The 22,909-nt window shown below is 39.8% G+C and overlaps 1 pseudogene; it reads left to right on the forward strand.

Annotated features, from left to right (window-relative positions):
• LOC114036969 overlaps positions 1-22,396 on the forward strand; it is a 66,636-nt pseudogene extending 44,240 nt beyond the window's left edge.
• The last annotated feature ends 513 nt before the right edge of the window (positions 22,397-22,909 follow it).

Consider the following 22,909-nt stretch of genomic DNA (forward strand, 5'->3'; position numbering starts at 1 on the left):
TTACTTCTGAAGCTGCTTTAGACCTTCTTTTCCTCCATGTGGATTCATAAAACATTAACAAAGCTAAGTTGATTAATATGACCATAGTAGTTTCTGAAATGCCACTGAGAACTTCAAGTCAAAGATAAAAGGCCACTTTTCAAAACATTGAAAACCACTTGAAAGAGGAAAAAAGAAGAAAGAAAGCCCCAAATTTAGGCTACTAGGTAAATTACCAAGATTTCATATTCAGCCTCCATTTCTGATACGGAAAAGGAAATAGTGGCTCATCACAGTTTTAACCTCACCCTAGAATGGTCAGTATCATTTTGGCTAGACTGGATCAATCACAGACTTGAGTAGAAGGGCGTATAGGAGCCATAGATGGGAAGGGGAGGCAGGCTTTAAAATGCTTTTATTCTTTTCATTTATTTGTTAGTATCACATGAGTGCTCAACAGCTGCATCCAATGCCCCATTCACTTCTGCCATGTCGAGCTCCAATCTCAAACCTAGGTGCTCCGGTTCCCACTTGGAGTTATGAAACTCAACAGCACAATCTCAAATCACTCTAGCCTGGGGATTTTCAACTCCCCCAACCGTGTGCCAAAGGCACTTGGATCACATTTGGCTATTTCCAAACCTATTCAGTTTTTATCTAAATTGGCCACTAGAGTGACCCCCATATGATTTCTTGTTTAAAACTCATCAAAAATCAAAGTGGAATTCAACAGGGAACATTATAGTGACTTGGGACCCCAGGGCTCTCACACCTCACAGAGGAGCTTTGACTCTGGCCTCGATATCCATACTCCCTGGATGATTTTTTGCCAATAAGTCATTTCCTTCTCTGGGTTTCAGTCTCCTGATCAATAAAGTGAAAGACTGAAATGAGATGAGGCCTCTTCTATCCAGGATTGTTTTTTTGCTTATTTGTTTTGGTTTTTGGTTTGGTTTTATTTCCTCCATTTACAAGCCCTTTTCATGTTTGTATCTTGCGTTCCTTTCCTACTTTCTAAGGTTTCCTAAGGCCTTGAAGGGGTAGCTAAATGGCATGGTGGATAGAGCATAGGGCCCAAAGTCAGGAAGACCTGAGTTCAAATCTGGTCTAAGGCACTTACTAGCTGTGTGACCCTGGACAAGTCATTTGTTTATTTCAGTTTCCTCATCTGAAAAGTGAGCTGGAAAAGGAAATGGCAAACCACTCCAGTAGGTCTGCTAACAAAACCCCCAATGGGGTCATGAAAAGTTGGATGTGACTGAAATGACTGAACAACAATAAGGCCTTGAAAGTGGAAAATCACAAGGGTTAGCTTTGCTTTATCCCCACTCCATCTCCTCCCCCCCCCCCAGCAACAATGCATCCAATTTAAGGTGATTTATAGGAGGTTTGCTAGGAAATACCATAAGCAAAGATCAAGACAAGTTAGGTAGGGTAGAAGAGGCAGGCCACTGGTACAGGTGAATTGGGTATCAGTGTCACAAATTTCATATTCTTCAATTTCACCTTGTTCCCTGGGTAGTGACATCCACTGTTGTTCAAGGCCTCCTTCTGCCTAATTTTCTTTGACCCCATTTTGGCTTTCCTATTAACCCAGCACTGGATCTTTTGATGACTTACCTCCTGCCCACAACTGCTGTCCTCAGTGCTCAGGAATTTGCATCTGCAAATCTCAGGTATGGAACGTGAGAGCCTAGGGCTTAAGTAATATTTATATATTTATATATATATGGTAATATTACATATATATAGTAATATTATATATATATGTACATATCTATATATTTATATAGGTGCTTGCTTGTTTAGCTATCCTTGACCACACCGTAATTCCTAGCTGTTTGTAAGGCATCTTTCCTCTACTCATCTCTAATGAGGACAACAGGTCTCAGAAAAAGAAGGCAGCCGATCACATTAAAGGATTGTGTGGGTAATCGTCTCTGTTAACAGGTTTGGATCTCCCTCCTTGATCTGAAATCTTTTTCTCATCAAAAGGTAACATCACTTAGCAAAAACCCTTTGATCTGGCACAGAACATGTAAGCATGAAGGGATATTTTTGCCTCCAATCCTCATGGCCTTTAAAGGTACAGATTTTAGAGATGCCTTCTTAATAGAAAAATAAAAGGGAGAGTCTCTTGGAATGTATGCCTGTTTCTTACAATTTTTTTCATAATTTAGACTTAGAAAAAATATTCAAGGTGACCTGGTCCAACCCTTTCATTTTGATACATGAGGAAACTGAGGCCTTGTGACAAAATATGTCTTGCCCAAGGTGACAAAGATAGCAAATGGCAGAGCCAAGGATCGAATTCTAGTCTTCCTATTTTCTATATTCCCATAAAATATGAAGTGTGCCTCTAAGTGGAATCAGGACAAGTACTCGAACACTCTAATCCAGCTAAAATTTTAGTTAATGGCAAAGGAAAATGGAAATGAGGCTACGTTTGAAGGTTCCTAAAAAGGTTCTAAGACACAAACTGATCTTTGAGTCAGAAAATCTAGCCTTCACACCTGGCTCTAACATTTTCTCATTGTGTAACTGAACAGGTCACTACCTTTTCTAAGGGTCAATTGACTTACCTGTAAAATACACATAAAGGGCCTTCTGTAAGCCCAATACCTAATCAAAGAGAGTAAGGCATCAGTAAATTATGCATTTGAAGAGTTTGCCATGTCCAATAATCCTTTTCAAAAGACTGAGCAAATCTCTGGAGTGCTTTAGAAAGGCCAAAGAATGATTGGCCACACCTGCAGGTAACTCTTAAAAGACAGAGGAACAATACAAAAGGAAGCTGGTTCAAGTGGGTCTAGGCAGGGACTAGACTGAAAGAGGAAACCGCTCCTGATGAGAGGGATAGAAGAGGTATACATCTGAGAAGAGGAGACTGCAGGAAGCTACATGTAAAAGGGAGAGTACAAGCACTGGAGAATCCTCTCTCTAGTCTTCACTCTTTTCTTTGGGTCCATCCTCCAAAGAAGGCCCAGCTAATGCATTAGAGGATTTCCTACAGTTCTTTCAATACTTTATGCATAGCAGTGCAAAACCGTTACAGAACTATTCCTTGTTCTCAATATGGCCCAGCTCCATTTGCAATCAAACATGTGCTTCATGGGATCTTTTACATCACAAGTCACTCTTGGTAATATGCTCCAGCCTGATTAGATGCAGAGACAGAGTGGGTAGAAGCAAGAACAGGAATCAGGAACAGCTCAATTCAAATCTTGCCTCTTATACTCACTAGCCATGAGACTATGGGTGATTTTAATCTCTTGGTTCAGTTACCCATTTGTAAAATTGAGCTAATAACATCTGTACCTACCTAACAGTGGTACTGTATGGCTCAAATGAGATAATCCATGCAAAGCACCATGGGAAAATCAATTGAGGCAGGTCAACAAGCATTTATTATATGTTATATATATATTATATATTATGTGACTGGCACTGGACTGATCACTGGCTGGGGGGGGGAGAGACAAATGATTGTCTTTGCTCCCAAGGAACTTGCAGTCTAATGGGGGAGAGAATATACAAATAACTATATACATATAAGATATATACAGGATAAATTGGAAATAATTTCAGAGGGAATGCACTAAGATTAAGGAGGGATTAGGAAAGGCTTCTTGCAGAGAGTGGGACTTTACCTTAGACTTGAAAAAATGCAGAGAAGTAAGGAGGACCTTAATAGGGAGAAAGTCTGAGAAATGGGACCAGGCAATGAAAATTCATGGAGTTGAGAGACACAGTGTTGTGTTTGAGGGACTACAAAATGGCCGAAGCCCCCAGATCACAGAATATACAGAGGGGAGTAAGGTGCAAGAAGACTGGAAAGATAGAATGGGCTAGGTTATAAAAGGCTTGAAAAGTCAAACAGATGATTTTATATTTTATTTTGGAAATAATAGGGAGACACTGGCATTCACTGAATGGAAGTGGGGAGGTGTGGAGTCAAGACGTGATCTGACCTGTGTTTTAGGAAGGTCATTTTGACAGCTGGGTGGAGGATAGAATGAAGTGGGGAAACACTAGAGGCATGGAAACCAATGAGCAGATTATTGTGATAATCAATGCATAAGATGAGGATGGCCTACATCAGGATTATGGTAGTGGCAGAGGAGAGAAGGGGTGAACACATGAGAGTTATTACAAAGGTGGGAAAGAGAATTTGGTAACTGATTGAATACGTGGCATGAAAGAAAGTGAGGAGTTGAAGATGACACCTAGCTTGGGAGCCTGATTGATTGGAGGGATCATGGCACCAGGAATAGGAGCAATAATACGGAAGTTGGGAAGAGGAAAGAGTTTGGGGGGAAAGATCAGTTCAGTTTGGGACATGTTGAGTTGGATGTTTATGGAACATCCAGTTCAAGATGCCCAATAGGCAGTTTGAGATGTGAGACTAGAGGTTAGAAGGGCAGGTAGGGCTGGATAAATACGTCTGAGAATAATCTACATAGATAAGAAAATTGAATCCATGTGAGCTGAAGAGATCACCAAGTGAAATAGCATAAGGGGAAAAGATAAAAGAGCCTTGAAAGAAGCCTTGGGGACATCCATGGTTAGCTATCTCTGAGATCTCTTATAAAGAGAGGGATTTGCCTAGGAAAGGAGAAGGGCAACCTTTTCATGTGAAACAGAAGTGAAAGAGGAGATAGTGTCAGAAGGCATCTGAGTGATGTGAGATGAGGAGGAGGAGGAAGGAAAAAGAGAAAGCTTTTGACAAATAACCCCAATTTTTCAGTGAAATATGAAGCAAGATTCTCACCTGGGGAAAAGGGGAGAGATGGGAGACTTGAGGAGGAATAAAAATGTTTGGAGAAGTTGCTGTAGAGAGTTGGAAAGTGAACTGATTAGAGAGTTGTGAAAGGGTTACCTAGTCTCAGCAAGGGGCCAATTGAAATTGTGTAATGTAAATTTGTAGATGACCCCGTCAGCATGGTTGCAAGATTTCCTCTAGATTCTTTCAACAGCACATGAGTGGGAACAACAATTGGTTATTGTCTTTCATTCTCAAAGAGGACCCGAATGACATCACTATGTTGGAGTCAAGGTACAGTGGGTCTCACTGTGGCTGATTAGACCAGTATGAGCTCAGAAGGCTCTACCCCAAGTTGGGCACAAATAGTCCACGTAAACATTTGGAGATGTCTCTACATTTGCACGCCTCACATTTGTTTTGAGCTTCTGTGATTCTGCTTTGCTCATAGAGCACAGCACCTTCTTTAATGAGAGCACATCATGCTGGTCGGTCCTGTGCCAGTGTCTCCCATGTCTCACAATTAATTCCAAAGTCCTTCAGAGAGACCTTGAGAATGTCCTTGGATCAGTTCTTCTGACCTCCATGTGAGTGCTTGCTGTGTGTGAGTTCTCTGTAAAATGGTCTTACAAGCATTCCAACAATGTGGCCAGAGCATTGGAGTTGCACTGTCTGCAGCAGAGTTGAAATGTTTGCCAGTTTAGCTTGAAAAAGGATCTCAGTGTCCAGTACCTTATCTTGCCAGGTGATCTTCAGAATCTTCCTAAGACAATTCAGATGGAAGCAATTCAGTTTGGCAGGCAGTCTAATACCTCTTTTTTTCCACACTTAACTGCCCGCCTTCTTTACATCTGATGGTTTTCTGCACTACGCTCAACACCTCAAATTAGAGCCCCTTGGGAGTCACTGATTCATCTTTTCTTGTGAGGTACAACTCATTTAATCTACCTTCCCATCACTTATGAAACCACTGTCCTTATGTTTAATCACCTCATAACCTCTAAAAAGTGACTTAATTGACCACATTGTCACATTTTACCCCTCAAACTCCCCAACACAGTGGCATGCAAATGAGCTGAGGAGCCAAAAAAGTTCTTCAGCCTCAGTCATTTCTTTATCCCTAAACAAGCTTTCTCGGTACCTTCATCTCTGGGCCAGGTCCCTCTCCATTCTTCCTAAGAGTCTGTCTCACCTTGATACTTCCGTGGAAATGCTGTGCTTCTTTACATGAAGATTTTATCAGTTTTTCATGCACAAAAGTTATTTTTCTACCCCCTTTTTCATCACCAATTTGCTTACATATGGAAGGGGGAACCCTTTATATACACATAACATTGCATTTACATTACAGAAAAACAAATCAATCATACAGAATATGTATGTATTATATACTGTTGCTGTCTAATATATACGTTTAAATGCATGTGTGTGTATATAATATATATTCGCTAACGCACTTAATATATTAATGGTCATCTAGTCACATTTGTAACAGAAAGCAGTTCTGATTCTCTGCTCATATCTTGATGGTGGTATTTTTACATCAAATTCTTGTGATCTAACCAATGCTCAGGTCATGACTTCTGTCTCTATGCCTATTTTCATTTCCTTGTGCTGATGTTTTGGGCATCATCTTTGCAAACACCCAAACTGCATTCTTTTCAGTGCATAACCAATCTGTTCAGGACCATCTTCTCTGCAGTTGTAAGAGGGTATGGATCTTGCCAGGAGTTACTGAGCAGTCTCCTAATGTTTTACTTTCCTTTTAAATATTCTTATAATCTCCGTATTTGTATTCTCTAGGACTAAAATCAGGAGACCTCAATTTATTTCCAGATTTAAAAAAATGATAATGCTAAGCATATCAATTATTATATTGAAATAGTGATAAAATAAAATTCAAAGCTACCAAACCAATCATGCTAATCATTAAATATGCAATCTCTACAAAAATAAATAATGAAACAAGAATTATATGCAACTAATATGTTGCCAACCTGAGGGTAACATGGCATAGTAGAAGAGAGCCCTTCTCAGACTTAGAAAGACCTGCATTCACATTCAACTTCTAACATATACTGGCTGTGTGATGGGGGCAAGTCACGTAACCTCTCAGTGATATATGTAACTCTTGAATAGCATAAATTGAAGAGAAGGTGGTGACTTGCATTGGTAGAAGGAGTTTTTTTTCTTCTAGGGCTTCCCCATATTAATGAAATCCCAGGTGCAGTCCTCATCCATAGAGAAAATGGTTTAAGAGTCATTAATATTACTCAGCAGCAGCAGTACTGTCAGAGACTTTGCATTTATGAGTCTATGAGAATATTTCTAAGAGAAGAAAGGAGAATAAAATATTTTAAAATTTGGATGAGTACCTACACGTATGTAATAGGATTTTAGGATGAACCTGTCTCAATGGTTAGCCTACATGGGATAGTAAGTCCTAAGCCACTATGTGCATCATTACATTTTGCATGATCATTGTCCCAAATTCCAAGGGCATCTTTGGATATTTCCTTAATAAACATTAAGATTGTAACATCTTTCTCACTAGTGAGTTAGTTCTAAAAGCCCCTGCCCCAGTATATTAAACATTAATAACTTTGTAAACTGGTGAAATCTTTATTCTCATAAGCAGTTGCTTCTCTCTCCCTCTTTGATTCTATCTCTCTCTGTCTCTCTGTCTCTTTCTGTCTCTCTCTGTCTCTGTCTCTGTCTCTGTCTCTGTCTCTCTCTCTCTCTCTCTCTCTCTCTCTCTCTCTCATGTCCCTTATGCCTAAATAAGCATCAAAGTTACTGATAATACAATCTTTTAACCACAGAGAATAATAACAGAAATATATAATTATTTAAGATGCTTCATTATAATTGCAAGCAACTTCTCATCACTTCTGAAAACATAGTCATACTATTCAGTTTACTGAGGACACCAATTAAAGTCTCTACTCAAAACAATTTTTTCCTCCTTTTTACAAGATGTGGGAAAAAATGAAAATAAGCCCATCAGGAAAGGTCTCTTCCTCTTTTTCTCTTTTCTCAGGCTTCTTTTAACTCATCACTTTCAACAATCACATTCCCCTGAAGTCTCTGCTTTCTCATAGAATGACAATTACACTGTCAGTCCCTAGACTTTCTAAAACCTCTTAATTATACAGTAGTAATACCTGTAGTCCCTGTGGGAGAGGCTATTAAAGATGGTGTTGCAGATGTTTTTCTTCATCATTGAGCTGAAATCTGCCTTTCACTAACTTCTACTTATTAATGCTCATTCTGTCTGCTAGTGCTAAGAAGAACAATCTCTGTTGAATCCCTTATCTACATCAAAGTCCTATATGTGGTTGGAAATAGCTACCATGTCTTCTTTTCGCAGGTTATACAACCTTAGATTCTCCTATTAATATTCATATGGCATGTAATCGAAGCTTCCTGCTGTGCTGACTCGCCCTCTCTGGTTGTTGATAACAATAGCTGGTATTTATGGAGAAGCAACCATCTGACAGGCCAGCATACACAGAAGCCAGCATCTCAAGCTATGTGTGTGGGGATGAGATCATAGAACATGATCTGGAAAGAATCTCAGATGCCAACTAACCCAACCCCCTCCTTTTACCTGGGCTGCATAGAGTTTTCCCAATGTCACACTGGCATCAGTCAAAATTTGTGCTGAGGGGCTCTGACTCAAGTCATTTTCTTTCCCTAAGCTACTGCCTACACTGCCTTCTTTCCCTCACTGGCCAGCACTTGACTATTATCCAAGGTCATTTTGCCATGACAAAAGCCCTCTCCCAGGGCTGGCCTTCTATCACCAGATACCCTGCCTGACACCTCCTCCTCTTTCTATCTTCTCCTTGGATTTGAGGATTGAAGGTACAGGATCATTACACAGTCCCCAAAATTGTATTTGCCATCCCCATCCCCACCCTGAGACCCAGGATTCCTAGTTATGGTTAGTTCTAAATGAATTTATGATTTAATAAGGGGAATTCTGATGTCTTGTTGAGTTCATTCTATTATGATAAACTGACATTTTCCCATTAAAATGTGACCTTTCCCTTGTCCTATGACCAGCTGCCATATTTTTTTCTTTAGTGGAAAAATGCTGATGTTTCTTAAAATTGTCTTTGACCCTTACCTCCATTAGCAAATGCCACTACATGTTTGTTTGTTTTTCTCTTCAGACTTCAGAACCTTTTAATTCCAGTATGTAGGAAGACAAGGTTACTCAGCTAAGGTTTTAGGCTAAGCAGAATAAAACAATACAAAAATGACACAGGCTCAGCTGACAAACTTTCCTGTCTTTCTGATTCTAGGAACACAAATAAACGATCTCGAAGTTTACACAGACAGAACAGGTTCTGTCTTGGGGCCTCTCTCCAACAACAAAAATATCATATTGGTTTGGTTCATTTCTCCCTCCCCAGATTTTCTTGTCAAACAAATTGTGTTAGAAGGTGCCCTTTATATATGTAGGTTAAAAGGGATCCCATCTCCCATGTAAGTACTCATTGGAATAAGAAATAACTTTTATTTTTCCCCCATAGAAAATGAGAGAAAAAAAAAACAGTGAAGACTTATAGCAACCCCAAATAAATAATTCAGTTTTTTATACTTCTCCAATGAATCTCACCTTCCCCCACAATACCCTAGATGATCTAGTCCCTCAGATTCATAGCACCATCTTTTGAATTTAGATTACCCTTGAAAGAGAAATGAAGTTGAATTGTCTAAAGAGGCAATTCTCCAACACTTCCATGACTTCCATTATTACCCCTCAATGACGTATAGGCCTCCAGTCTTAAAATACTACCCAAAGGTTTTGGACTCTACTGCAGAAGAAATATAAAAATTTTTATTTCTAGAGAGTCCAACTTCATCACCAGAAGCCTGATCACAAAGCGAAGATACTGGTTTGTTTGTTTTTTTCCAACAGAGCAACTCATAGAGACATTCAGATAAGTTGTAGAAGGGCTGGAATCCACAACGGTGGAGGTAATATACACAACCAGCAACTCTCGGATCCTCAAAGGAGAGTTTTTGCTAAAGGTGTAGAATCAAAGCTGAGATTAATTTCTTAATAATTACAGTGATGATCACAGTTATTCTGATTCTCTTAGTCCAGCTCCTTGGGATTCAATAGCATAACTGTCAATGTTGCATTAAGGGAAAACCTTCAATATTTACTTCTAACCCAGGAAGAGCTTGATTGTCCAACCTCTGCATAAATTCTAGCAAGGATATCCAGTTCTCAGGTAATAGCTTGAGCTATGATCACAATCATGATAACTAACATTTATATAACACTTAAAAATTGATTAAATTCATTAGCTCATTTGATGCTTAGGGGAAAAAACATGATATAGCTGCAATTTTTATCCTCATTTTACATATGAAGAAACTGAGATAGAGGAAATTAAATGACTTGCTCAGGGTCACATAACTAGTAGGCTGGAGATGGACAGAGAGCAATAGTAGGGCATGTCCAAGGCCAGAGACTCTACTAATCTGGCTGGAGTACAAATTACATAGATATAAAATAAGGTTGCCAAGGTAACCTGCCAGAAAGAATGAGAAGTCCAGGTGCAGAAGGGGCAGGGCCTGTGAAACACCTCACCGGAAGAGCAGGCTCAAGCTGGGCTTTGTCCACAAGAATTTATGGAGGCTGCTGCAGTAATTTAGGAACTTGGAGCCAAAGGAGAAGCAGGGGCTCAACCCTCTCCCATCTCCAACCCCATGACTTGTCCTTCTCTATCTCTTCCAAGTGGGTGTGACTTTCCACACCCGCTCTGCTTTTGACACTCTTCAGTGTCAGAGACACTGAAAGAGTTAGCGGCAGAGGAAAAGTGACAGAGACAGAAATATAGGGTATGGAGATGGAGACAAGGAGAGGGTTGGGAATGTGGGGAGACAGAGACTGAGACAGCAGAAAGCTAATAAGGCAGATGCATCACAGGGGAGGCCAGATTGGTCCTTGGTAGGCTGGGACAATTGTTCCCGCTTCAGACAGTTCCAGGTCTCTGCTTCCCTCTCTCTTTAGGACTCAGTGCTTCCCAAAGCTAGAAACCAAGAGAGGCCATGCCCATCACTCTAGAATGGGGTATTCAGTCCTCCTGCAGCCAATCAATACCTCTCCTTTTCTTCCACCGTTATGCTTACCACCAAGAGGAACTCTGGTTCTAGAACTCTTGGTTCAAGGAACTCTTGGGTTCCAGCATAAAAGAAGTCCCTGAATTCATCATTGAATCCCATGGGCACAAGGTTCAAAAGTTTAGAGTCCAAGTAATAGGTGCTACTCACCTGCCAAAAGATCACCAAGTGTTTCAGCCTCAGACTCAAGGACAGCAAGACCCTTCTTGTGCTTCACTTGTGTCTTATGTTTGAATGTCAAATTTTCTATTCTGCTCTGGTCTTTTCATCAGGAATGCTTGAAAGTCCTCTATTTCATCAAATATTTATTTTTTCCCCTTGAAGAATTACACTCAGTTTTGAGTAAATTATTCTTGGTTGTAATCATAGCTCCTTTGCTTTCTGAAATATTATATTTCAAGCCTTCCACTCCTTTAAGGTGGAAGCTGCAAAATCTTGTGTGGTCTTGACTGTGGTTCAGTTTATTTGAATTATTTCTTTTTGACTGATTGCAATATTTTCTCCTTGACCTGGGAGCTCTGGAATTTGGCTATAAAATTCCTGGGAGTTTTCATTTTGGGCACTTTTTCAGGGTGTGATCAGTAAATTCTTTCCATTTCTATTTTATTCTCCAGATCTAAGGTATTGGGGCAGTTTTCCTTGATATTTTCTTAAAATATCATGTCTAGGCTCTTTTTTTTATCATAGCTTTCAGGTACTCCAATAATTCTTAAATTTTCTCTCCTTGATCTATTTTTCAGGTCAGCTGTATTTCTGATGAGACATTTCACATTTTCTTCAATTTTTATTATTCTTTTGACTCTGTTTTATTGCTCTTTGATGTCTCCTGGAGTCATTAGCTTCCAGTTGCCCAGTTCTAATTTTTAAGGGGTCTTTTTCTTCAGTGAATTTTTGGACCTCCTTTTCTACTTGGCCTATTCCACTTTTTAAAGAGTTCTTTTCTTCAATGAATTTTTGTGCCTCTTTTAGCAAGGTGCTTTTTTCCCCCAATATTTTTGTATCTCTTTTACCAAGTTGTTAATTCTCTTGTCATAATTTTCTCGCATCACTCTCATTTCTTTAGTCCATTTTTCCTTTACCACTCATCTCTTTCTTTAACTATTCCAGGAATTTTTGTTGGGTTTGGGTCCAATAAGCATTTTTCTTCAAGTTTTTGTTTGTTGCTATTTCACATTGTTACCTTCTTCTGAGTTTATGTCTTGGTCTTCCTTGCCACCATGCTAGCTTTATATGGTCAAATTCTTTTGTTGATATTGTTATTGTTTGCTCATTTTCCCAGCCTTTTTCTTGACTTTGCACTTCATGTTAAAGTTGGGCTCTGTTTACCTAGAGGTGGTAAGGTACTGTCCCAAGTTTCAAGATTTTTTGTGCTGCTGTTTTTAGAGTCAGTTCTGGGGGTCTGTAAGTTTTTTGTGCTCCCAAGATGGTGGATTCTGGAAAGAGGTATGATCACTGCTCTCTTGGTCTGCATTTTGCTCTTTACTCAGGAAGGGCCCCTGCTTTCCTACAGCCACAAGTATTAGTGCTCCTCTTTGTCTTGGAGATGATATCAGGGCTGCGGCTCCTTTCTGACTGACCACAGGTGCTCCTCTAGAACTGTGACCCAGACCTGTGTATGAAGAATAGAGTTGCCAATCAGCACCAGTTGTACCAGTGCCAGCAAAGGATCTCCTCTGTAATCTGTGTCCACTCGCCCAACCCCCTTATCCTCTCTGGACTGTGAGATCATAAAGCTTCTTCTAACATTGTCACAGATGCCTCCAAGGCCCACTCTTGGTGCTGCCACCATGTGTATTGTGGGCTTGTCTCCCAACCTGGTGTCACAGACCTTTCCTGCTAACCTCCTAAATTGTCTTAATCTGGAAAAACATCTCACTTTGCCATTTTGCTAGTTCTGCCACTCCAAAATTTGATTTGAGGAGTTATTTTAAAATCGTTTGGAGGAGAACATTTGAAGAGTCAATAGGGATGTTGTCTGTATGTCACCATCTTGACTCTGTGCCCTCCTTATACCCTTAAAAATTATTGAGGACCTCAAAGAACTTTTATGGGGGTTATATCTATTGATATTTACCATATTACAAATTAGCATTATTATAAAATAATTCTGACTTCATAGACCCTTTGAAATGGGGACCCCTGGGGGCCCTGAGACCACACTTTGAGAAACATTGCCTTGGAGAACTGAAGGGTTAAGTAACTTACCCAAGGTCACAGGACCAGTATGTCGGAGGCAAGACTGCCTCTGACAAGTCTGACTGGAACCCAGGTCTGGCTGGATTTCTATCCACCACACTGTGCTGCCTCTTCCTCTTCCTCTGCCAAAGCTCTTAATAATATGGTGCCTTTACATTTACAACCTGTTCTCTCTTTTATTCCGTTCAGCCTGGTCTCCTCACTAACTTCCCCACTTGCCATTCTCCTCACTATTTCTATGGTGTTGCTTTGCAGTCACCTGGCTTGGATGACTTTTCCCTTCCTCCCTAACAAGCCCCATCTAATTCACAAAACCTGTTCCCACCTCTCCAGAACACACTGATCCCTTCCTTCTCTGAACTTAAATTGCATTTATTGGACAGGAAAGCTGAACCACAATTTATTCGCTATTTAATGATCTAATATCTCTATAGTTTGTTTCCCAAATTAGATTACAAACTCTCTATGTGCAGGGACCAGGCTTTGTACTCTTTTCACACCCTTACCAGCATGTAGCCTGACATTAGGAACATAGACACTCAACTCATTTTATTCATCAAAAGTAATGTCATTCATCCTGTCTGCCACTCACGGGTGCTTGCTGGAATTTGAGTGTGATTCTTCTCTTCTATGGTACTCAGCTTCTTCTTTGATAAATGAGAGGCTGGGACCAAATAATGATCTCTAAGGCTCTTCTAGGTTTAAATGTATGATCTAGAACCCTAGAGTGGTCTGAATTTTCTCCACATTTATTTTCCCTTTAAATGGATGAGGCAGATGGGTAGACCAGATAGAGGAGCCCAGGACTCCAAGTCCCAAAGACCTGAGGGCAAATTCTGCCTGAGACACTTTGTACCTATGGGACCTGATCCTGGTTGGGCAAAACACTGAACCTCAGCTTTAGTTTTATCTTCTGCAAAATGGTGATAACAGTGCCTTCTTCCTCACCAGGTTGTTTTGAGGATCAAATGGCATGACGTAAGTAATATGCTTTGCAAGCCTTAAAGTGCTATATAAATGTCAGCTCTTATTATTAAATAGAGGATTTATTAACTGTAGCTTACCAAATAAGAACACAACACATTTCAAAGTAAAAGTTACATAAATTATTAACTAATGTCCCATTAGGGCAACTTATTCCTGACTTGTCCTAACCCAATTTGAATACAATGAATAAAAATGTAATTTCTATGTGGGTTTTGGTACAAATTAGTCATAACATACAAATAATGCCAGGAGGGGCAGGGAAATATGTGCAAATATCATGGAGGATCCCTCTCATTGGTCCATTAACTGAAGACATGATGTGGACCTGGGATCATTGAATCCATCATCTTGACAGGAATTTGTTGTTAACCTCAACATTTTGGAAAACATAGACTAGAATTCCCAAAATAAACATGGGAAGGCATCCAAGGACTTGATTTAATGACACTTTGCTCTTCTGCATAGAGGAGAATGCTGAGGTTTTTAGTCAGAGAGACCCTTCTTGCTCAGAGGTGACAAATGTCAGAACCTTGGCTCCTCCTCTCCTCTGAGGAGAGACACAGAAGTTTAGGGTCATTGCCCTCATTGACAGTGTACAATAACACTCCAGCTGAAGAGAGCATGCTAACACTCCAGTGGAGAGCCAGAATACCACCCTGCTGAGCCAGGGGTAGCTGCCTATCAAAGAAGGAGCCAGGTGTCCAAGCACACTGGCCCATCCAGCAGAGACTCTGTGCCCTCCAAGAGCCCAGTAACAATCTGGCCCAGCCAACACAGCCACAACCCAAGTGCACTGGCCGAGCAATCTATCCTGTCCAACCCAGACAGTTACAGCCCAGCAGCAGAGCAGCCTACCCAATCCAGTGTGGCAGCAGGCTGCTGACCAAGTGACCTCAGGGCAGCTTCATCAAGCAGCAGCCTAAGCAAATGAGGAGCCAGCACAGCAGCCTAAGGAACTATTTGACCCAGCTTAGGCACACTTTGACTCATTGAATTGAGACATTGTGCTCTACAAAGAGCAAGCCCAACTGAGACCTCTGCCTACCCCATCAGTGGAGACACCAGGCTCTGCAGGAAGTCTGCATGCCTGGGTCAGATGTGAGGTCACACACCTGTAATCTTAGCTACTAGGGGGCTGAAACTAGTCAATCTCTGAGTTCTAAGCTGAGTTGGGCTGTGCCAATCAGCTGTCTACTTAAATTTGACATTAAGGTGGTCAGCCTCCAAGAGCTGGAGGCTACTAGTTTGCCCAGGGAGGAGCAAAGAGGCCCAGGTCAGAAACAAGCAGGTCAAACCTCTCGTGCTCATCAGTGGTGGGGAGGAGGCCTTCTACTTCCAGCCTGAACAACATAAGGAGACCCATTCTTTAACCTAAAATATACAAGAAGCCAGCAGAGCTGAACAGCAATATGGCACCTTCATTGGAAACATCCCACCCCCACAATAAACATTGTGAGAATCCTTCCAAAAAACAAAGGACCCCAAAACTCTGCAATTCCAAAGCTCTGGTTTCCCTTACCTATATGTGCTTCCTGTGCATGTGCTATGCCTCCATACCACTGCTTTGTAAGGTTGTATTCCTTTTTCCTCCCACAGACTTTGTGTGCATTGATGCAGTCCGGGCACCCCTGGTTTTCTGGAAAATGCTTTGTGACTACTGCCCTTGCTGAGCTATTTGAGTAAAAGCCTTTGCTTCTAAATGAAGTGCTGACTGAAAGGCAAAGGCCTTGAAGTACAGATTAGGATAATAGTAGCATAGAGAGGACTATCGGAGCAGAGAAGCCACCCCATGGAGACCCAGATGCCACTGCCAGTTTAGCTGATGGAGTGAGCCCCCAGGGGTATTACAATTATATATGCATATACATCTGTATATGTACACACCCTATTGTATATATTATTATAATAGGATGTTATTATAATGGATATTATTATACATAATTATGTTAGTATAAATAGTATATTATAAATATATAATGCAAACATATTGTGCATAATTGTATGATTGCATATATACATGATTGAATGACAAAACATTTATTAAGGCCTTATGTGACAAGCATTGTGCTAAGATCTGAGGATAAAAATACAAAAGGAAGGCAGTCTCTGCCCTCAAGGTGCTTGCATTATATTGGACGAGACAATCTCAAGGGCAGAGTGGTATGCAGTGAAAGATGTTTTGGTCCAGAAACCAAATGACATCCAGAACGATTAGGCAGTAGACTGATGTGATCCTTTCCAGAGTGCTGACATGATTGCAGTTTTCAGAACAATATACAGAAACATGGGTTGGAAGGAGTGCAGAGGTATGGGGGGGGTGAATATATGGCAGCAGAGTGGAAAATTATCTGAGTGAGGAAGAACCATGGTTCTAGAGTGAAAGTTCCAATGATTTAGCCTGTCCTAGCCATGGAAGTTTCATTTAGAAAACTGGGCAACAACAGAGGTAGTATGATGGGGAAATGTATGTGTGTACCGTCTGTTTGTGTGTTTGCATGCATGCCAGAATCAAGTTTACACACAAAAGAAATGATGCAATGTTCTCCCAGGCCTTTCTTTCCTGGCAGTGAGTGAGGCAAAACCATTATGTGCTCTCAGGTAGATGAGGAAGGTGGAGTACTGCTCTACCCCACTCCTCCCCCCTGGCCACCAAGCATTGCATATAAGCATCCTTGTTTTTTGTGTTTAGTCTTTCCTAATCTTGAGTGAGTGTCCCAAGATTGAATTGTATAGGCAGTAATATTGTGAGTTATAGAGATTCTTAGGTCTCAAGTCCCTCCAGTAAACAGTAGCATTAGCAGAATCTGATGCAGAGATAGTCACCCAAAACAGAGGAGGCACCTGCAGGTGTACGTGGAAAGGCAATCACGCGAGGAGGGCAGTGACACTAAGGAATATGATGCCTCATGATAGAGAGAAGCACTTACCAGGTAGGCACTCTAGAAAGGCAATTATCCATGGAGTCCAGCAGAGCTACATTTATATAAGTGGTGCATGGAATGCACTCTGTAGTGCCTCATACCTCTTATCTGGGTGTTTAGACACCAAGATATTCTCTGGATTGGTCTGATGATTCTAATCCTGCTCTCATACTGACAGGTCTAGATTCCCAGAGAAGGACTACCACCTTGTGGTCACATCCACATTCTCTCAAAGTCCTAGGGGTGACCCTGCTTGGGGGAACTATACCTCCCTTGCTTGCCTCTCTAGCCCTAGAGCCCCCACTGATGTGTTTCTATTTACCACACAAGGCACTTCACAATGATAACAATTAAAGATAACAATTAAAAATTTAATTTAATTAAAAACTAAAGACAATCATTTAATTAAAAGTAAAGCAAAAGGAATATCACAAGTAGTCATATATTAAAGCAAATGTATAAATAATAAATACATTAAAATCCATACCCCAAAGAATGGGAACACATTAACATGAGTGAAAATTAAGAAAGTCCATGTAGTCAGGGTAACTCAAAACTCTGGAACTAGAAACTTTGCTATGCTCATTCTATCTCAAGAACTGTCCATAAAAGTTCTTGGATGAATGTGGCCTCTGTGCTGAATACATGCTTCTATGACTAAGCTGAGTTGGTCTACACTATGATTGGCCAACACTTCACTGGGCATGATGTCTCAGCCAAGTTTGGTGATCTGATGAGAAACTCATCTGATTCACTGCTTCCAATATGACCCTCTGCTTAACTGGATTTTCATATCATTGGCAATTGTAATATCTATCATTTCCTTCCTGAAACTTAGCCATTAGGAAATCTCTCCTTTTTCTTAACTTTCTGGATTCAGATCTACAATCAGATATTTAGACATATTTGTCCCCTAATTATATAAGAATTCTGCTTTATGTATTGCTTCGATATATAACAGCTTGTCATATTCAAAACTCAACGACTACTCTCTCAGAATTTTGAATCAGGCTCACCCTCCAACAATTCTGTCTCAAAGAAAAGTATTTTCATTTAGAACTCTGAACAAAGTCATTCTAGTTCAATAATAAGCCTTAAATACACTGTATATTATACCTGTAAAAATACTTAAATTTGGGTGTGCCACTTATTCCTTCTCACTTACATACCCAGTACTCCTCTGCTCATGAAGTAAAATAGGAAGGCAATAGGGTGGCAATCAATAGAAATTTATTAAGCACCTGTCATATACCAGACACTGTGCTTAGCTCCAGGGATACAAAAAGAGAGAAAAAGACAGTCACTTCCCTCAAGAAGCTTACAATCTAATAAGGTACAGTGAAAAGAACTCCCAATCTGGAATCTGAGAAACCTGAGGTCAAATCTGTTTTGATATTTTCTACCGGTATAATCTCAGGCAAGTTAATGCCACTGGGCCACAGCTTCCCCATCTAAAATGGGGGAAAAGAGATAAGAGTTGCACTATATGATCTCATAGGTCCCTCCCAGCTATAAATCTATCATCCTTTTGGGGTGATGGCAACTCTCCTAGATCAATCAATAGTGTGAATGTTGAGTAATGTGTTTGTCTTTTAATAGTAGTGATATATTTACACTAAATAATACAACTCCCCCAACAAAACCAAGATAGTGTAATGGGAAAAGCATTGTATTTGGAGTCAAAAGACTTGTCTTGAATCCCAGTCCTGTCATTCTGTTCCTTCCTTCTGAGCCTCCGTGTCATCCCTTATGCAATTAAGCATTTGGTCTGGACGCCCATTAAAGTTCTTTGGAGCAATAATTCAGTCTTATCGTCTTATTCTATGAACAAGCTTACTCTGTGTTAAGCCAAGGAGATTTTTGCAAGAGGCCAGGCACTGGCTGGTCACGCATAGAAAAGGTGGGAGGACAAATTATTCTTTTATGAGCTGCTCTTGATGAAACCATGTTGGCTCTTATAGGTCACTGTTTCCGTTTTAAGATGTTAACAAATCATATATTCATATGTTCTACAATTTGACAGGTTTACATATTTCACTACTAGTTGACAAGAGAAATGCTGAGTCCATGGGGCCCCCTCCTTTTCCTGTGAAGAGGATCATAGAAAAAAAATGAACTGAATCACTTAGCATCATGTTTGATGACCAGATCTATTAGAAACAATATTTGATTTTAAAAATTAGAAAATAATATTCAAACAGCAGTTTGTAGGATAGTGGTCTGACAGAGATCCATTTCTATCAACAATTGTCCTAGTGTGACACAGGAGCCTTTTCTAGATATGAAAAGTTCTAGAAGTGACCTCATGGTGTTGGGTTTTAAGTTAGAATACAACTTAATATTAGACAGAGCATTTGTCAAACATAAGGGAAGACAATAAAAGGAGCATTTCTCTTTTTTCAGGTAGAAGACAACGATGTGTTTCTTCTACACAAAGGAAATGCTAAAAATACGAAAGACTCACACTTGCACATGGACAAATTCCTAAACATGAAGCAACAGTTTCCAACTATTATGCTGTCCTGTGACACCGAGTGGGAGAACAAAATCAGTGCTCCAATACACAAACCTGGCAGAGCCAAATTAAGTCAGTTCTTCTAAGTGTCTTCTTAAAGAAAATTCAAAGGAACAAAAATTCATACTGCCTTGAAAATTTCTATGCCCAAACCATTTTCTTTGTTTTGTTTTGTTTCCTTACTTTTTTAAGAAACAAGGTTTTTTTTTTATTATTATTAATCTATCTCTGTGATCTCTCACCAAGTGGGAGTAATCTCTAAATGTATGTAATATAAAATCAAAACATATCAATAAAACTGAAAGTGACAAAAAAATTAATCTATCTCTCCCACAATTACTTATCCCCACTGAGTACATATATGTACACACACATATACGTGCACACCTGCTTACATATGCATATGTGTATACACATACATATGTTTCTATATACATACATATATGTCCATACCTATATGTATATATGTGTGTATAGACATGAACACGAGTGTGATACATGTATGTATGAGCACATGCACATGTGTGCATGTGTGTGTGGTATATGATACATAAATTTTGTATTGTGAAATACACAATTTAACAACAAGAACAATTTAAAATATAGTCAGATAAATCCTTTCGTGGTAACAGGATGACATCTGGTTATAATACAATTGCAGTGACTATGATCTATTGGAATTGACCTTCTGAGGGAAATATGCGAGAATCCTGTAGTCTGTTCACTTAGAGACAGATCTAATTAGGAATGTCAGTGACTTTTTTCCTCCGATGAATTTGGATAACACCAATCTTTAAACTGTCCATCGTCCCTTTCAGAGTAGTTTAAACAAATGTGATAGCGTCCTTGCTCACTTTACCCTGTTTGCCTCAGTTTTCCTCATCTGTAAAATGAGCTGGAGAAGGAAATGACAAACCACTCCAGTATCTTTGTCAAGAAAACCCCAAATGGGGTCATGAAGAATCAGATACAACTGAAACAACTGAATAACAACAGTGTCGGGTCAGCTAAGAGTGTTTGTGCTGCTGCATCACTAGGCCACCATGCAAGACAAGAGGCCACAGCTGTCTTCAAGCATTTCCAAATTTTACACATGGCTATAGATTTCTAGGAATGGCAGAAGAATAGGGAATGGCAGAATCCTCTGGATTCAGTATTTTTGACACTTTGAATGGGAAAGTTTCTACCTCTTTAGCCCATGAGTTCTTAACCTCGGGTCCATAGTCCCCCAAGGGGTACATGGATAGATTTCAAGGGATCTGAAAAAAATTATCTTTTTATTTAAACATAATAAGTTTCATTTCTAAACATAGGTATTGTATTTTATGCACTTTACAACATGATTCTGAGAAAGGTCCAGAGGCTTCACCAGATTGACTGCCCAAGGGGCACAGGACACAAAAAAAGTTAAGAACTCTCATGGAATCACAACCAGACCATGGGTCTGGTTATGATACCATTTTTAAAATGTGGAGTTCTGATAAATGACTTGGATGTTACCAAAAGTATCTGCCAGTTGCTTGGAATTAAGCAGAGCTAAGTGAGTTTTGTCCCATTATTCCTATGATACGTCAATCTATTTATCTCAGGTCCAAGCCTGAAAGAGCAGTATTAATGTTACAAGCACAAACGTTTTCTCTTTTCACAGAACATTTCTGTGACAGAGGCAAGAGTCACCCAAATATACATCTATATCAATATCTGCATAGCTATCTGCATCTGCAGCTATATTTTTGTAGCTGTATAAAGATATCTAGAGAAAAGTGTTAAATTAACTGAGGAATTAAGATATTGTAATGAGATTCTTAAAGAAGTGTTTGCAAAGAAATATATAGCATATGCTTGGCCTTTTTACAAACCCATTGATGTTACTGTTTTAGGATTCCATAATTACTATGTCATCGTTTAAAAAAATCTAATGGATCTTAGAATAATTTTTTAAAATGGATAACTAAGAATATAAGGATGTGCATGAATTTGATGCATATGTTTGGTTAATGTTTATGAACTGCTGCAGGTATAACCCTCCAGATCCTGAGGTTGTAGTTTCAGGATGTTTTTGAGATGCAGTTTGCTAAGATCCCAGATGAACCCATTGAAAGAATGCCTATATGTTACATTAAAAAGGATGTTGCAAAAGTTTTTTGTAGAGAAAGTAGTAATGATGCTTCTCCTGAAGAGTCACCTGATGAATGAGTACAGCACCTTGTGAAGCATCAGAAGCAGCATGAAGCCATTCGTCAAGTTAGTTCTGTCACAAGTACCTTACCATAAACTAAAGAAAAAGAATGACAGATCTAAAAGAGGGAAGAGGAAAGAAAAAAGACATTTGTCAAGAAAGATGAAAGTCAGAGGGAAAGAATAAGCAAAGAAAACTAAAGAAAAAGCTGAAAAACAGTCAACCAAAAAAGGCCAAGCAACAAATGTTAGCCTATAAATCTGAGGATGAAGATAAAGCTAAGCCTATGAATGATGATGAGAAAAGACAATTAAGCTTGGATGTAAGCAAACTCCCCAGAGACAAGCTCGGGCAAGTGGTCCATATAATAGAGTCAAGAGAACCATCTTTAAGGAATTCTAATCCTGATGAGATAAAAATTGACTTTGAAACATTCAGAGCATCAACTCTGACAGAACCGGAAAAATACATCATGCCCTGTTCGAGAAGGAGAGCCAGGAGATTTCATGCTGAGAAAACTCAATTGTCCAAGGCAGCAGGAGGGGCCACAAGGCTGAGCAAGAGCAGGAACACCAATTGCGGTGTGGTGTGGTGTGGTGTGGTGTGGTGTGGTGCGGTGTGGTGTGGTGTGGTGTGGTAGCAGTCCCTCGGGCTTGGGCAGCAGCACCAGTGACTTGAGCTCTTCTGAAAGCAGCCATTCCGAATCGGGTTAGCTGCCCTTTTTCAGGTTCTCTCTCTGCGTAGGTGGCACATCTGTTCTTTGAAAGGCTAGAACTGTTATCTTTAAGGAATATTTGTTGCACCTAACAGGAAGCTGTGGTTTGTAGTGCCAGATTCATTCACCTTGTTTTACATCCCGATCTCATTGTCCTGCCTTGAAGTATGTGAACTTGTATAAGTCTCTGATGGGCTTGTAACCGCCAAGAGAGAATTAACAATTGACTAAAATAGGGACGATCACTTAAAACATTTTGTTAAATATTAGATCTATATTAGCTAATCACAAAAATAAAAGGTCACTAAAGGCATCTCATTTTATAGTGACTGTAACCTGGTTTATCGTGGATAGGAAGGTTGTAAACTGTATTCTCTATTGTGTGATACTTCATTCTGAATTGAATCAGTCTTTTGAAATGAGAAACCAATGAATTAATTATATATTAAGTAGCACCAAGGCTGAGCCCTAGTTCATAATATAATATTGTCTCCAGACCTGATGGGTTCCA

This window comes from Vombatus ursinus, unplaced genomic scaffold (assembly GCF_900497805.2).
Source record: "Vombatus ursinus unplaced genomic scaffold, bare-nosed wombat genome assembly UNPS02010193.1, whole genome shotgun sequence".
NCBI classification, from domain to species: domain Eukaryota; kingdom Metazoa; phylum Chordata; class Mammalia; order Diprotodontia; family Vombatidae; genus Vombatus; species Vombatus ursinus.